Source organism: Prionailurus bengalensis, chromosome B3 (genome assembly GCF_016509475.1).
Source record: "Prionailurus bengalensis isolate Pbe53 chromosome B3, Fcat_Pben_1.1_paternal_pri, whole genome shotgun sequence".
Classification (NCBI taxonomy): Eukaryota; Metazoa; Chordata; class Mammalia; order Carnivora; family Felidae; genus Prionailurus; species Prionailurus bengalensis.
This window is the reverse complement of record NC_057355.1, coordinates 120,983,171-120,999,432: the sequence shown is the minus strand read 5'-3', so window position 1 is coordinate 120,999,432 and position 16,262 is coordinate 120,983,171. Positions and strand designations below refer to the sequence as shown.

Here is a 16,262-nt window from a genome sequence, read left to right as displayed (position 1 = left end):
TAGCAAAGCCCAAAGTCCCAAGGTGTAACTAATCATGGATCCAACTGATCACGAAGCAATCAATTCCTCCTCACACGACATGGTTTCTTCTTCCTTTGCACAGCGACATGATCAAAGGTAAAGCCTCATACGGAAATGCTTTGAAAATATTAAGATGCACCCATCAACAAGGGGGAAAAAAAGCTGACCTAAGTCAGCTTTTTGTTTTGGAAAACAGCATTTCGACAGAGACCTGTAAGGCGAAAGACAAAAAGAACTATACGAAAAACACTGTATTCTCATTAGAAATTGTTTTCGCAGGGATATGGATTAGTGATTCTGAAACTACGTGTATAGTAAGGGGAACAAATAAGTGTAGGAGTTGTAGACAATGGGAGCCCATTTGGCATTGTCAGAGTAAGAAGGGACAGTGAGGAAAGGCAGGAGGCCAGGACAAACCCAGTGGTGCTGGATTCAAGTTGGAGGTATCGGCGGGAACTCGTTTTTATTTACATATATAGAGAGACAGGTGTAGAAATGTCGATATGTGCCTATACATCGGCTACTCTACATTCATATGCTTCCTAAAGCAATGACCCAGTAGCATAGAACATACCCAGCGCTCAGAACTTGGTTTCCAAATACCATCTTCCCAATAAAGGAATCAGGGCCCCCTGGAGAGAAAGAACTGATTTTAACGCAGGGAAAAGAGCCTGAAGCGTTGTATAGTGTCAGAAGGCAAGGTAATGGGAAACCAAATGGAAGCATGTCAAAAAGACACAGGAACCAACCCGAAAGAGATCCTAATGACCAGAGCTAGAACAATGTGAGCAACAATTTGAAAAGGTACTGGATTGTAACTCAAATGATAAAATCGATGTCCCTGAATCCATCCTGATATAAACAAATAATTTAATAAATAAATAAATTACCGGGAAGAGACAAATCTTTATAGAGGAATTCCAAATTATAGATGTAGATTCTCCCCCCTCCAGGGAGTGGGGTTTCAGTTCCCTCCCTCTGAGTATAAGCTGGACTTAGTGATTCACTTCCAATCCGTAGCATCTAGAAAGGGGAAAACAGTAACTTTACAGTGGAGAAAACTGGCAGAGCCGTCCACCCATGTGATCAAGGTTAACCTCACCATTGATTAGTCATGTTGATATCACATACTTCCTGATATAGGGTGGAAAGCAAGGGCACTTTGCCTCTGTGGTATACCTCCAGAAAATCCATAACTCGGGTCTAATCATGAGAAAACTTCAGAGAAGCCTAAATCGGGGGACATTCAATAAAATACCTAAAAATGTCAAGGTCGTGGAAAATAAGGAACAACAGAGAAAGCTTCACGGATCACAGGAGACATGGTGCGGTATGGTATCCTGAAACAGAAAAGGGACATTAGTGGAAAAACAGGGGGGAATCCAAATAAAGTCTGTAGTTTAGTTCACGCTGTTACACCCTCGTTAATTTCTTAGTTAAGTAACCCAGGGAAATGTTATCTGTAAGAAAGCGTCATTACACCTGCATTTAGAGGTAAGGCTGGAATTCTAGACCACTAACTGCAGGGTGCCACAGATGTGACAGTGGCCAGGGACCAGATACGCCACCATTTGGAACCAATTCAGGGAGAGGACCCAGGTAAAGGGAGAGAGGCCTGGCTGTAAGCTACTGCCAACGAGGGTGGGCTCTGGAAAGCTGTCTGAGGCCTTCCTAGACCGAGTGATTTCTCAGTGACATTAACAAGCTTCCTGCAAGAAACCACTTGTGTTCCCTCCCTCCGTTCTTACCTCTAGGCAGTCATTCTATGGGAAGCTGTTTCTCTCAAAGGGGCCCGGGTTGTGATCAGAATCTATTGTCAGAGAGACAGACATTTCCTTCTCCCACGCGAATGCCAGGCGGGGGTTGGTGCCAAACGGTCACAGGACCCTCATTTTCTGCAACAGTGATTGCTTTGTGCGAAGGGGGCAAGATGCCAGGGCAACTGCTGGGGAAACTGCCTGCTGCCCAGCATTGCAGGGCCCCAAACGTTTGGGGAATTTCAGACCGAGGCCAGGGGAAGAAAGAGAACTTGACCGCGTGATCCCCGCCATCTCCTGGGAGTACTTGCCAGGGAGAGAATGGTGAGACACTGCTCATTCCTGACGTGCGGATGAAGGAGCAACACCGGTGGCCCGTGAGCACAGTCCGTCCAGAAGGGACAACGTCTGAAGCTGAGGGGCCTCCAGAAAGCGTCACTGGGTTAGCCGAGCTTTTCGGGTGGAGGGGTTAATTCATTTAACTGCTTAACTTCCGTAATTTGGTTCTGATAGAGATCTTTTTAAAGCTCGTTACTCACTCCCCCTGCCTCATTAAGCAGAGCTTACAAAATATAAATTAACCTTTCCTGGGTAGTCGAAGGCGGTCGTGATGAACACCAGTAATGCCACGGGGCTGAGACACAGAAGTGCATTCAGCGTTTGGGACATTTGCTGAATGGGTGGTGATCTCAGCAATGGCCCTGAAAGTTGCTTTTCTAAAAGAATCCCTGACATCAGCTTGTTTTTCCTGCAGAAAAGTGCAATGCGTGTTCCCTCTTCTTCACAAAGGCAAAACAGAACATTGGCCCCAGAAGTTGTGTGACCTTGGCCAAGTGATGTCATCTCTTAGTGGCTCAGATTCTTCATCTATAAAATCAGGAATAATGTCATGAAATTAGATTATGCATGTTTAGAACACGCATGAGAAGCATTAGAACAATGCTAAGAACAGTGTCCACTCATCACGTGAGAAGAATTCAATGCGTTCATTATTCCTGTTCGCTGATGAAGACAAGTCCTCAGATCCGGTCTATTCAGTCTATACATCCCTTTTGCTGTGTGCTCACCAACATCAGCTAGCTGATGGGACCCCACGGCCCTGGACCGCCCCTGGCTTCATGTGGCCACCTGTCCTGCTGATTCTAACCAATGCGGCTCACCTCCAACCCGTGCCTTGTCTAGTACGAAAGGGCAGAAAGAGATTTCCCCGCATCAGGGTCCTCACTGGACCACAGGCCCTCTTGCAATCTATCCTGCGACGTCCCGGAAGGAAGCGCCCTGCAAATGTGCGCTCGGGACAGCGGCAACAGGCTGATTGGCCATTAAACAACCGTGATGTCTGGGAGAGGAACAGAGTCGCAGGTCGGGGCTCTGGGCGCTTTCCCCCTGGATTGGAGGATGGGTGCAGATGGATCTAGAAAGCCCCCTCGGGAAGCAGGGGGAGGGCCCAGGACTTCATCAGGAATTGCGGGCGCTGGTTTTGGGGGGGGGGCGGTGCTTGGAGCGGGTCAGAGCAGTCGGGGTACCGGCTGGCCAGCCCCGATCGCGATCACCCTTCCCGCCAAAGACCTCGAGAAACACATTCTCGGGCCTCGACGTTCGCCTTCCCACCGGGGATTTCACTCGCAGCGCTCCCAGCTGGGAGGAAGTCGGGCAGGACCGCACCCTCGGCAGCCTCGCCCTGCGCCCTGAGCCCTGCGCCCTGCGCCCCGGGCCAGGCCCTGCCCCCACCCCGGAGGCTCCGCCACTCTCCCCGCCATTCACCGATTTACCGAACCCCCGAGGACCCGCTGCTTCCCCAGGTCATCCCCGCGCTGCCCCCGCCGCCCAGCAGGGGTGCGGGTAGGCAAAACCGGGGAGGCCGCTCTCCGCCCGCTACAGGGCGCAGGAGCGCGGTTCCCATCCGACCCTGGGCACAGGCCGGAGCCCCGCGCAGACCCAAGACTGGGGAGACTGGTGCCCCGCAGTACCCCTCCCACGCGAGGACCAACCCCTGCGTTTCTGCGGCCTTCCTTCTCCCCTGCTTTGGCGGATGCCATCCTGCAGACGCCCCCCACCCCCCCACCCCCGCACCTGCCCGACTCTGCCAAGGTCGGGAAGGAGCTTGCCCTACCCTCACTGCCGGAGCCCTGCCCCTCTGTGTTTGGTACCGCCCTCTTTCCTTGTAAATACGGCCGCCTGCATACCTACCCCTACCCTCGCTCCACCAACAGTAACTCAATGAAGGGGTGAGCAGGCGGCCAGGCAGGTTTGGGGGCGCCCCTCTCCTGGAAACCTGCGATCATTTTTGCCCTCCCCTTCCTCTTTTTCTTTCTCAATATCAGTCCCTCTGCTCCCACCTCCTTCGGTCTCCGTTCCCTGCCCTATCCCTTCTTCTGGCTTGCTCTCCTTTGGCTGGCTGCCTGCTGCCTGCCAGAAACGCCCAGAAGAGCTGAGAGGGCTCCCTTGGTCCCCCCCCAGAGCTTCTCCCGGCCTTCACTCTAGCTCCTTCTCCACTTGGCTTGGCCCATGTGGTCTTTTTTTTTTTTTTTTAATGTTTTTATTTATTTTTGAGACAGAGACAGAGCATGAGCAGGGAAGGGGCAGAGAGAGAGGGAGACACAGAATCCAAAGCAGGCTCCAGGCTCCAAGCTGCCAGCACAGAGCCCGATGCAGGGCTCGAACCCATGAACCGTGAGATCATGACCTGAGCCAAAATCCGATGCTTAACCAACTGAGCCACCCAGGCACCCCAACCCATGTGGTCTTTTTTAAGGAACCTGGTCTAGGGGTGCCTGGGTGGCTCGGTGGGTTAAGCATCAGACTTGATTTGAGCTCAGTGACGTCATGATCTCACGATTCGTGAGTCAGAGTCCAGGTCGCAGAGCCTGCTTGGGATTTTCTCTCCCTCTTTCAGCCTCTCTCTCTCTCTCAAAATAAACAAGTAAACTTTTAGAAAGTAAAGGAATCTGGCCTATCCCAACCTGAACATCCAGAACTGCTATCTGAAGTACACCTCTGAATGGTCATAGGATTTTCTGGCTTTATCAAACACCCCCCCCCCCAATGTTTTCAAATGTCACCTGATGGGGCACCTGGGTGGCTCAGTTAATTAAGCATCTGACTTCGGCTCAGGTCATGATCTCAGGTCATGATCTCACAGTTCGTGGACTTGAGCCCCTCGTTGGGCTCTGTGCTGACAGCTCAGAGCCTGGAGCCTGAAGCCTGCTTCAGATTCTGTGCCCTGCCCTTTCTCTGCCCCTCCCCTACTCGCTCGCTCTCACTCTCTCTCTCAAAAATGAATAAAAACATTAAAAAAAATTTTTAAATGTCACCTTATGAATTAATGTTCATTTTGTTGGGTATGATAATGATAACGCAGTTCTATTTTTAAGTCACTACCTATTAGAGATATATTTGTTGAAGTATTTGCAGATGAAATGTTCGACGGGAGGGGAGCAAGCTGGTGAGGGCACGGATAGGAGGGAATAACCTCCAGCTGAAGTTTCCTGAGATTCACTGATGGGTCCATGAGGGTTCGTTATATACCCCATTGTCTACTTTCTCCTTCATAGAAAGTTAAAAAAAATAGTGCTCTGGCAATCAAAAGAGAGAGAAATGAGTAAATAAAGAAAGGCAGAATGCTAATAATTCTTGAAGCAGGGTGATGAATACATGTGGGTTCGTAGCATTATTTTCTCTACTTTTTTGATATATTTGAAAACTTCCATGATAAAAAAAAAACATCTTAAACATTTGAAAAGATGTCATCTTATCATGGACACTTCAACTGTGTAAATCTGCCTCTTGCCCTTAGCACGCACTGCCTGCATGTTGGCAACAGGTGTTTCCTCAAAGGCTTCATGGATCTGCTGCCTTCTCTCTCAGAAGAGCACACTGAAATGCTCCAGAAAATGCCCCAAGGACTTCCTTGGCTGGGCAGTGCTGCTTTTATATCTCCATGGCTTTGCACATGCTGTTCCTTCCATCTGAAGCACCCTTTCCTGACCCACCTACCTCTTACTTAGCCTTGGCCCCTCTTCTGTCAAGCTTTCTATGATGTTCCCAGGCTTTGAGCCCCTACTGAACCTTGTACATGCCTCTGTGTTATACCATTTACCTTGAATTCCAATATTCGCTTATATGCCTGGCTTAGACTTTTAGACTTTTAGGTACTCAAGAGCAGAGATTTTTTTTTTATGCTTATTTATTCATTTTGAGAGAGAGAGAGAGAGTATGTGAGCAGGGGAGGGGGGAAGAGAGAGGGAGAGAGAGAATCCCAAGCAGGCTCCAAGCTATCACCAAAGGGCCCAACATGAAGTCAATCCCATGAGCTGTGAGATCATGACCTGAGCCAAAATCAAGAGTTGGACACTTACCCGACTGAGGCGCCCAAGCACTCCAAGAACAGAGATCATTCTTTATTCGACGTTCCATCATCATGACTTCAAATACCATCTGTATACTCATGACTCCCAAATTATTTTCATAAGCCAGATTCTCTTAAGCACCACAGCCATAGATGCAGGTCCAGATGCCCCCTGAACTTCTCCCCTTGGAGGTACTAGGCCCCCAAAATTCAGTGAATCCCAAACTGAACATGTTCTCTTGCCCCAAAACTTACTCCTCCTGTTATCCCTAGCAGGTGGACGGGACCACTCTCCATCAGTCACTGAACCCACACATCTGAACTTCGCCCTGTACCTCTCCTTCCCTTCACCTCCACACCTGGCCAACTTCCGTTTTTCTATCAGGCTTAGCTTAATCGTCACTTCCTCCTTGAACCTCCAAGTCTAGGTACGGGACTCTTACTGAGAACTTCTTTACCACCCTATGAAATGGCACTTGGCGCCGTATGTTAGTTGCCTCGTCTTCCCCACCGGCCGGTGAAGCTAGGGCCCATGCCTGTCTTGGCCACAGCGATCTCCCCAGCACCTGATGCAGGGCTCGCATGTAGGACATTTAACCCATATTCACCCACTAGTAAACTTTGTATTCATGGGACCTAGCACATAGCTCAAAAAAATATTTGTCGAATGAATGAATGAATGAATGAATGATTTTACAGCCCCTAAAATCAAACAAGCAAAAGAATTGGGTTCTAAAAAGCAGCCCGTGGCTGCTCCTGAGTGGCTCGGTCAATTAAGCATCCAACTCTTGACTTCAGCTCAGGTCATGGTCTCATGGTTCATGAGTTTGAGCCCCCACGTCGGGCTCTACACCGACAGCGCTGATATCTGGGAGCCTGCTTAGGATCCTCTGTCTCCCTCTCGCTCTGCCCCTTCCCTGCACGTGCACACGCTCTCTCTCAAAAATAAACAAACGCTTCGTAAAAATAAATAAAAAATGAATAAAAAGCAGCCCAATGCTCATAAACAGCATTGAATCATGAAACTATGCTCCCGGGAAACTTTTTTTTTTAATGTTTATTTTTGAGAGAGAGAGAGAGAGAGAGAGAGAGAGAGCAGGTGGGGGAGGGGCAGAGAGAGAGGGACAGAGGATCTGAAGGTGCAACAGAGAGCAGAGAGCCTGACTCGGGGCTCGAACTCACGAAACCACCAGATCGTGACCTGAAGTTGAGTGCACTCGGGCGCCCCCCCCAGGAAACTTTAGACAGACCAATTAGCACATCCACTCCTCAAGGCTGCCCTACACCAAAGGTCAACTCTTTTACTTAAATGAGTCTTTAGGCCCTCTTCTCGTAGTGAACTATTAGAAATAACCAAGGCACTAGGAGGGTGAAAGCTCCCCGTTTTAGTGACATACTCAGCTGGGGAAACTAAACACGCATGTCGAAAAATTGAAAGCCAGATCCTGACTCTGCCCCTCCCTCACTTCCTTCATGTTTAACTTTTCCTCCCTATTACCTTCCAGGACCGTAGAAAGACTGGCTGAAGGCTGTAAAACAGAAGCTATGTAAATAAGGGAAGCATCTGATGCTCTGGTGCCATTTAAGGCCACAGCTGTCCCGCAAAAGCCACGGGGCACTGCTGTTGAGTCAGGTGGCTGGGAGGGCCGACGAGGGGGGCTGAGGGGCCCCTCTCCTTAGCTGTCAGATGCCTGCAGGGACACTGAGGCCCTTCAGCTTCTCCATTTGTCATTTGCAGCAGAGCCAAATGCTCGGGTCTCTGGGGACCCGGACAGGCTGCTGCAATTTTTCCCAAGGGTTTCAGCTCAATCTGGGCGAAACCTTGAGAAACCGACAGGGAAAGAGCCATCAGTCAGATGCAATTCAAGGCAGCGAAGATTTATCGGGCATGCACATACATGAGTCCTTGGAAGGAATACTAAAGAAGTCTATGTCCCCGATGGTGCCCTCAAGGGGCTGAGCCCCGTGGAAAAAATACAGAGCGAAGCACGTGAGGAAAAAACCCAGGGGGCGCAGAGGCAGCAGGTCATCAAGTGCCACATTACGCGGTTCAGGCTTTGCGAGGATCAAAGAGGCAAAAGAGTAATGTGACCAGGAGAAAGCAAGGAGGGCCTCGTTGTAATATCTGATGTCGGATGCCCGCTGGGGGCCAAGTAGCACATATATTAGCGCTTGGTCGTTACAAACCTCATGAGATAGGCTCCGAGAGGCTAAATAACTTGCCCAAGGTGACAGAGCTGGTGAATGGCGGGCCCAGGGTTCCAACTCTAACCTCAAAGCCTGTGTTCCCGACCACCACACATATATGGCCTCAGAAAGGGTATTGTTTATTATTATGATTGAGATCCTGAGCTGACACCTTCACACATACCGTTTTTTTTGTCACCGTCACGCTATCCCGAGGAGGGAGGTATTACCACTCCCGCCTGACACTCGGAAAAACTGAGGCTCACAGAAGTTAATGTGCCCCAGGGAAGGGGGAGAACCGGGAGACCCCTAAGTGCCATGCCATTCAAGCTAATTCAGATAACTTGTGCATATCCATTCTCCACCCCACCCCCACCCCCGATTTTTATTTGAGCCACAAAGATTCTAGAAACACAAAGGTACCATTTTAGGAGTTGGGCACATTCAGATACTGTGGATGATGAGCTGTCTTTCAAATACGAATCGATAAGCAGTCTTTTTGCAGCTCAGTCATCCGCCCCGGGAAGGAAGCACAGCCTCACGGGGACTCACTAATGACCAAGGTCGTATCCCACCAGGCCCACACTGGCAAGTATCACCATGAAATATGACGGCTGAGCCTTTGGAGAGCACGCTTTGCATCACGCACTGTTGCGGTTCCTTGACGTTTTCCGACCGCCACCAACTTTTGTTAATCGTTTCAAACACCGCCGTATCCCCGGGGCACGGTGCCAACCCTTCTCTCCACGAATCCCATTTTGTGGATGAGGAAACTGAGGGTCAGGGAGGCTAAGTGACTTGCTCCAGATCATGCAACTGGTCAGTTGCAGAGCCAGATTTCCTGCCCCCGAGGCCAGAACCTGAGCTTCCATCATTCTCAGTGATGGTTTGCACCTGAGTGGACAGTAAGGCTCTTCTTCAATTTTTGAAAAACTTAAAGCTGCAAAGGTGCCCTTTGTTGATACAAAAACGCACAAAGGGGTATTTGTCCATCTCGTTGACAACCTTTGTAATTTTTTTTTCAACGTTTTTTATTTATTTTTGGGACAGAGAGAGACAGAGCATGAACGGGGGAGGGGCAGAGAGAGAGAGGGAGACACAGAATCGGAAACAGGCTCCAGGCTCCGAGCCATCAGCCCAGAGCCTGACGCGGGGCTCGAACTCACGGACCGCGAGATCGTGACCTGGCTGAAGTCGGACGCTTAACCGACTGCGCCACCCAGGCGCCCCCAACCTTTGTAATTTTTGATGAGTAACCTAATCTCTCTGGGCCTCCCATCCAAGTACTAACCAGGCCCGACCCTGCTTAGCTTCCGAGATCAGACGAGATCGGGCGCGTTCAGGGTGGTATGGCCGTAGACTCTCTGGGCCTCAAGCCCTGTAAAACATGGGTAAAATGGCTTCCGCACCCTAAGGCTGTTATGCGGACTAGGTGAGATAGCATATAAAACGCCTAACATCAGGGGCGCCTGGGTGCCTCAGTCAGTTAAGCGTCCGATTTCGGCTCAGGTCAGGATCTCACGGTTTGTGAGTTCGAGCCCCGCGTCAGGCTCTGTGCTGACAGCTCAGAGCCCAGAGCCTGCTTCCTTTTCTGTGTCTCCCTCTCTCTCTGCTCCTCCCCTGCTCACACGCTGTCTCTCTCTCAAAAATAAATAAAGATTTTAAAAGATTAAAACAAAAAAGATACAACGCCTAACATCATGCCTGGCATATTGCCAGCACTCGATAAATGATACTTATTAGCAGTGGCGATATTTATTGTCTACTGTTTCCCAAGCCTTATGCTGTGTGTTATAAACAGTGTTTAAAATAAAATTCTGACATCATATATGGAAGATACATACATACATATATATGTATATGATTGGAAGTATACGGGCGAGCAGTCTAGAGTGACAATAAACCAAAAGAGTAACAGTAATTATAGGAGGTTTTCATTTCCTTCTGCATCTGTATACATTTCCCCAGTTTTTCTATAAAAACCATGAACGGATTGCTTTTGTAATCAAAATAAAGAAAGCCTTGGGAAATCCATTGGAAGTGCATTTCATTTTGGAGTGAGAGGAACACCGTATGTCAAAGAAGCCATGAAAGTTTGAAACATTTTAAAAGGTGTACTAGCTTAAAAGCCCCAGGAGGGAAGAAGTAGCTTTTCCCCACAAAGCTGAGCAAACCCAGCTGCCTTCGCCAGCAGTTGCCGTGACCCCTGGTTCTAGAACGAGACACTTAGGATGGGAAGAGGAAGGCTCTCCCGTGGCAACCGCGCATCTGGTAGTTGAAATCTCCTCTTTAGTTGTTCTGAGGCCAAGCCCTGCCGGACCCGGCGCCCTCCTACATCCTGTCACCCCTTCACCCTGACGCGTGCATCCTTCCCAGGTGGGTGGCCACCTCTCACACCGATGCAGGTGCAGCAGCAGCAGCAGCAGCGAGTGGCCGCCTGCAGCTCTCCCCACCTGGGAAGGCAGGTCCAGCTGCTGAGGGGGGACCCACCTGGGCCGGCTAGATAGCAGCTTCCGAGGACCCAAAGCGTAGCCTCTGAGAAGGGGAGCTAAGAGAAAAGGACGTGGCAGAGCAGCGCGGGGTGGGGAGGGAAGGGGTCCTGCGGCCGGAGTGCTTCTGCTCCCCAAGGAATCTCCCATTCCCCGTTGGATCCTCACCATGCACTGGGGTTGGGAGGGGGAGGGTAACTGGGAACTCGATCTCGCAGACGGAGTGTTGGGAAGTTCAGAGCCTCGCTCAAGTGCCACAGCTAGTGTGAAGCGAAGCACGCACTGTTTCAGGCGGCACCGGAGCAAATGTTGCAAGAGCGGTGAGGGCTGTGGCAGATGGCGGGGGGGGGGGGGGGGGGGGGGTTAGCGAAAACAGGGCCAGCTTTTCAGCTCCGGGGGGGGGGGGGGGGGGGGCAGCTGTGCCGTGCCTGAATCCGGGACCCACCACGGCCGGCCGCGTCTTCTGGCTGTTTTGTGAAATGTCTCGGTTTCTGAATGTTGGATTCATTTCATCTTAGTTAGATGAAAGCATCTGAGTGCCAGCCAGAACGCTCCTCCAGGCCGGGTGTGGCAGGCCAGCTTGCACCCTCGGCCTCGGGGGTCGCCTGGGTTGCCCAGCCTGCCCAGTCGTGCCATTCGCGCGCGCTGTGACCAGGGGGTTTCAGGCGCCCCTGGAGAAGAGGGGACACTTCCCATTGGGCCGGTAACCCCAGAGAAATAAGAAAAATATCCGGGTTTTCAGATTACCGGTGCCAGAAGATGGGCTAGGACCAAATTCGCCAGGAGAGCAGGGAGCTGGATTTGGTATCTAGGTCTCTCTGACCACAGCCCCTTTATTCTTGTAGGCAGAGCCGGTCAGCAGACATTGCTTCAGGGATGACGATACATCCACTTATACTGGGCGAGATCCTGGGGATAAAGTCAGGAACAGAACAGAAAGAATCCCGCTGCATAGAGTTTACAGCTGAGAGAGGGGAGGCCAAAAATAACCAAGGGCGTGCTCCCCCGGGGGGGAAAGGCCCAGGAAGAAAAGTTAAGCAAGCTAAGGCAGACACAGCACAATGAAGGCCACACTGGTCATGAAGGCCTTCTTGATCAGGTGAGATACGGACAGAGACCCGACTTCATCGAAAGCCATGTGGGTTTCTGGGGAAGAGCAGGCCAGGAGCAGTAGGTGCAGAGGCCCTGAGGTGTGGGGACATGTGATGCAGGAGGGAGCCCTGAGTCAGTATGTCTGGGGCAGAAAGGAGAATACGAGGAGACGAGGTCGGAGGAGGTAAGCAGAGGGAGGAGCGCGCTCCGTCATGTAGGACCACGTTGACTCTCGTCAGGACAGGTCCTAGGGATGAGACAGGAATGAGATCTGCCCTCAGCCCTCAAAGCTTGCAGCTTGACCCCGTGACCACTGTATCCTGCTCCGATCCACCTGTATATTCCTGGCATCCAGAATTCTCCTCACATCCCCATTGGCCTCGGTGCCATTTGGTTGCAGGAGGGACGCTTCAGGGAACGCACTCAGCACAGGGCCACTCTCTGGATCCGGATCGAGAGGCAGCGAGAAGGGAAAGCATGTGCTGGCTGCCCACCGTAGGATCGGACGCGCGAGACTCCATGGTGAAATGCGCACCCCCACTTCACAGGCTGACACGGGGACAAGAACCATTACCTTCCATTAGGTCCCAGAAGTGCTTTTGTGGTCGCGTATTCGTGCAACAGGAATGTATTGAGTGACTGCTGAGCACTGAGTCCTGACTAGGACTTGAGTAGCCACACGTGAAGGGGACGACCATCCCCACCACAGAGCCCCCAGGCCCGAGGGGATACAGACGAGCAAACGGGCCACGCGAGCACAACAAGTAAGTTTGGCGATGGGGGGCGGAACAGGAGACACTGGGCCGGGTGTTTGACGACTGGCTCTCTGGAAAACTATGCGTGGGTTTATGAATTTTACTGCTATAAAGGATGCACAGCACATAACATGCCAATAATAACAAAACATACCGTACTCTTTATTATAAGCTTCATACAACCAAAATGGGTTTTCGCAGAATGCTTTTGTTGATTTTTGCTAACACTGGGGTCTGGAGCCAATCTATCGTTGGAACTGAGGAACAGGTGTGGTTCCACCAGAGTATTTGCTGATATTCTTGTTTATGCTAATAAGAAAGAACTGAGATAAAAAGGTATGTTGGGATTTCACTTATTTGTCAGTGACGGGAACAACTTCTTTGCCGAACTGGATGGTAGTTTTTAAATTACCAAATGCTGGGGCGCCTGGGTGGCTCAGTCGGTTGAGCGTCTGACCTCGGTTCGGGTCACCATCTCACGGTTCATGAGTAGGAGCCCCGCGTCGGGCTCTGTGCCGACAGCTCAGAGCCTGGAGCCTGCTTCGGATTCTGTGCCTCCCTCTCTCTGCCCCTCCCCTGCTTGTGTTCTCACTCGCTGTCTCTCTCTCTCTCTCATGGGGCGCCTGGGTGGCTCAGTCGGTTGAGCGTCCGACTTCGGCCCAGGTCATGATCTCACGTCTGTGAGTTCAAGCCCTGCGTCGGGCTCTGTGCTGACAGCTCGGAGCCTGGAGCCTGTTTCAGATTCTGTGTCTCCCTCTCTCTCTGACCCTCCCGCATTCATGCTCTGTCTCTCTCTGTCTCAAAAATAAATAAACGTTAAAAAAAAAAATTTTTTTAATAAAAAATAAATAAATAAATAAATAAACATTTAAAAATAAATAAGTACCAAATTAATATCTCCTCGATTTTTTTGTGCAACTCACAGTGCAATGGCTACAAACACCCTTTCAAGTTTAATCTGCATTTTCTCCATCACGTCCTTACGTTTGGACAATCAACAATCCCCCATTTAGAGTATTTGCTGTTTTTCATGGTGTAAATATACACACAAAGGCTGATTTCAAGCTGTCAGTGTGCTCTGGTCTGAATATTCGTGTACCCCCCAAAATTCATATGTTGAAATTCTAAGCCCCAAATTGACTGTATTAGGATGGGGGGGGGGCCTTTGGGAGGTGGTTAGGTCATGAAGGTGGAACCCTCAGGAATAGGATTAGTGCCTTTACCCAGAGGCTCCTGAGGGATCCCTTGCCCCCTCTACCCTGTGAGGACGTAGGAGTAAGAAGGCACTGACTCTAAACCAGGAAGGGGGCCCTCACCAGAAGACAACCAGGTTGGTGCCTTGATCTTGGACTTCCAGTCTCCAGAACTGTGAGAAATATATTTCCGTTATTTTTAAATGACCCAGTCTGGGGGCGCCTGGGTGGCGCAGTCGGTTAAGCATCCGACTTCAGCCAGGTCACGATCTCGAGGTCCGTGAGTTCGAGCCCCGCGTCAGGCTCTGGGCTGATGGCTCGGAGCCTGGAGCCTGTTTCCGATTCTGTGTCTCCCTCTCTCTCTGCCCCTCCCCCGTTCATGCTCTGTCTCTCTCTGTCCCAAAAATAAATAAAAACGTTGAAAAAAAAATTTTTTTTAATAAAATAAAATAAATGACCCAGTCTGATGGATCTTATTATAGCTGCCCAGACAGACTAAGACCCGGTGTAATATACTAAATGAAGATTCGGGAAGAGGTGCCCAGTCGCCTACCAAGTATATGGTATTTTCACCATGGAGATGCATGAGACATAACTTCAAGAGCATCGGCAAAAGCAAAAGGTGCTAAAGCAATTAGGAAATGGTGAATGTTTAGTATGTGTTACCATATGTGAATTCTTAATAATGTCCGTGTTTAACAACCCAGCTCGCAAGATTGCTGAAAATGGAAGGAACAGTCCGTTCTTTCAAAGCGCAAACTGTAGGCAGTCAGGCCAGCTGAGACCAAAGGGGCGGGGCCTAACAAGGCCCAGTGGGCCCCTGTGTTCAGGCTAAGGAAAGGCCTAGAAGGGGAAGATGTCGTCTCAGCAGCTGAGCAGGGAGAGTATTATTGAGAGAGAGTCATTCTCTTTACAAGGAATTGATTTGGCCTTGAACTGGGGCAAAAGCCCTCCAAGTCCAAGGCATGCTGCAGCCCTGAGGCTTTAAAAGGAAAGGGGAGGGGGCGCCTGGGTGGCTCAGCTCGTTAAGCATCCAACTCTTGATTTCTGCTCAGGTTGTGATCTCACGGTGGTTCGTGCGCTCCAGTCACTCTGCGCTGTGTCTTTCTGAAAGTAAATAAATACTGGGGCGCCTGGGTGGCTCAGTCGGTTGGGCGTCCGATTTCGGCTCAGGTCATGATCTCACACTCCGTGAGTTCGAGCCCTGCATCGGGCTCTGTGTTGATAGCTCGGAGCCTGGAGCCTGCTTCAGATTCTGTGTCTCCCTCTCTCTCTGCTCCTCCCCTGCTCATGCTATGTCTCTGTCTCAAAAATAAATAAAAACTTAAAAAAAAAAATCTCTCAAAGTAAATAAATAAACTTTAAAAAATAAATAAAGGAAGGGGGAGGACTGGGTGTGACGGAGGGAGGGGCTGGGAGCTCCCAGGGGATCCAGGTGGAGAGGGAGGCAAAGGGCAAGGAAGGGTGAGCTGAGTTGAGTGCTGGGCATGGCACAAGGGGCCCCAGCCCTAGAAACTCAAACTTCAGGAAAAGCCACACCACAAAGAGGAAAAACACTTGAAGAGTTTAACTTCTTGTGAAAAATGCAGTGAAGAGGGGCGCCTGGGTGGCGCAGTCGGTTAAGCGTCCGACTTCAGCCAGGTCACGGTCTCGCGGTCCGGGAGTTCGAGCCCCGCGTCGGGCTCTGGGCTGATGGCTCAGAGCCTGGAGCCTGTTTCCGATTCTGTGTCTCCCTCTCTCTCTGCCCTTCCCCCGTTCATGCTCTGTTTCTCTCTGTCCCAAAAATAAATAAACGTTGAAAAATGCAGTGAAGAGACTGAAACGTGTGTCAGGGTTCATGCCCACACAGGCCCAGAAGTGAGAGAGCTCGGGGTATCCCAAGCACTGAAAATGGTTCATCCCCCAGAGCCCAAGGTGTGAGGTGGGAATGGGGGGTGGGGAAGATAGAGCCCCCAGAAGTCGAGCTGACGGTGATGGATCCTGATTGTGCAGCTCAACACTACAGGTGTTTTATTCCCGGCCTCTTGGCCTCCCTTCCACAGTCACTCCAGGCGTGGACACCCAACAAGTGACCCAGACCTTGCGGGGGCCCCCCCCAGAGTCAGGCTAATGCCCGTGCTGGGGAGGCCTTGATCTCCTTCCCCAGACCCCAAAGGCGGGGGAGTGACAGGACTCAGGCAAAGCTCCTCTGAAGGGACCACTAACACCTGCCCCTTTGCTAACAATCATCTCTAACGGGTCCCAGGGCCCCCAGAGCGGGGACAGCAAGGATTTTCCCCCCAGCTGCAGAATGTCCTCTTCTTGGTCTCTTGAAACTCACCCCACGGTGACACAGCAGCTCCGGGCAGTGACTAACCCGGGTTTGAGGTGAGTCTTTCCATGATGGGGCAATGAAGCTTTGGAAAAAGCCCCCTTCTCAG

General features: G+C 50.8%; 1 long non-coding RNA gene across 1 annotated transcript; it reads right to left on the bottom strand.

Annotated features, from left to right (window-relative positions):
* Positions 1 to 907: 907 nt before the first annotated feature.
* LOC122469347 lies at positions 908 to 2,644 on the bottom strand. The gene is made up of 3 exons (XR_006293439.1): positions 1,770 to 2,644; positions 1,280 to 1,361; positions 908 to 1,044 (listed from the first exon to the last, which is right to left on the bottom strand). It is a non-coding gene; the product is annotated as an uncharacterized LOC122469347 (long non-coding RNA).
* Between the last annotated feature and the right edge of the window lie 13,618 nt (positions 2,645 to 16,262).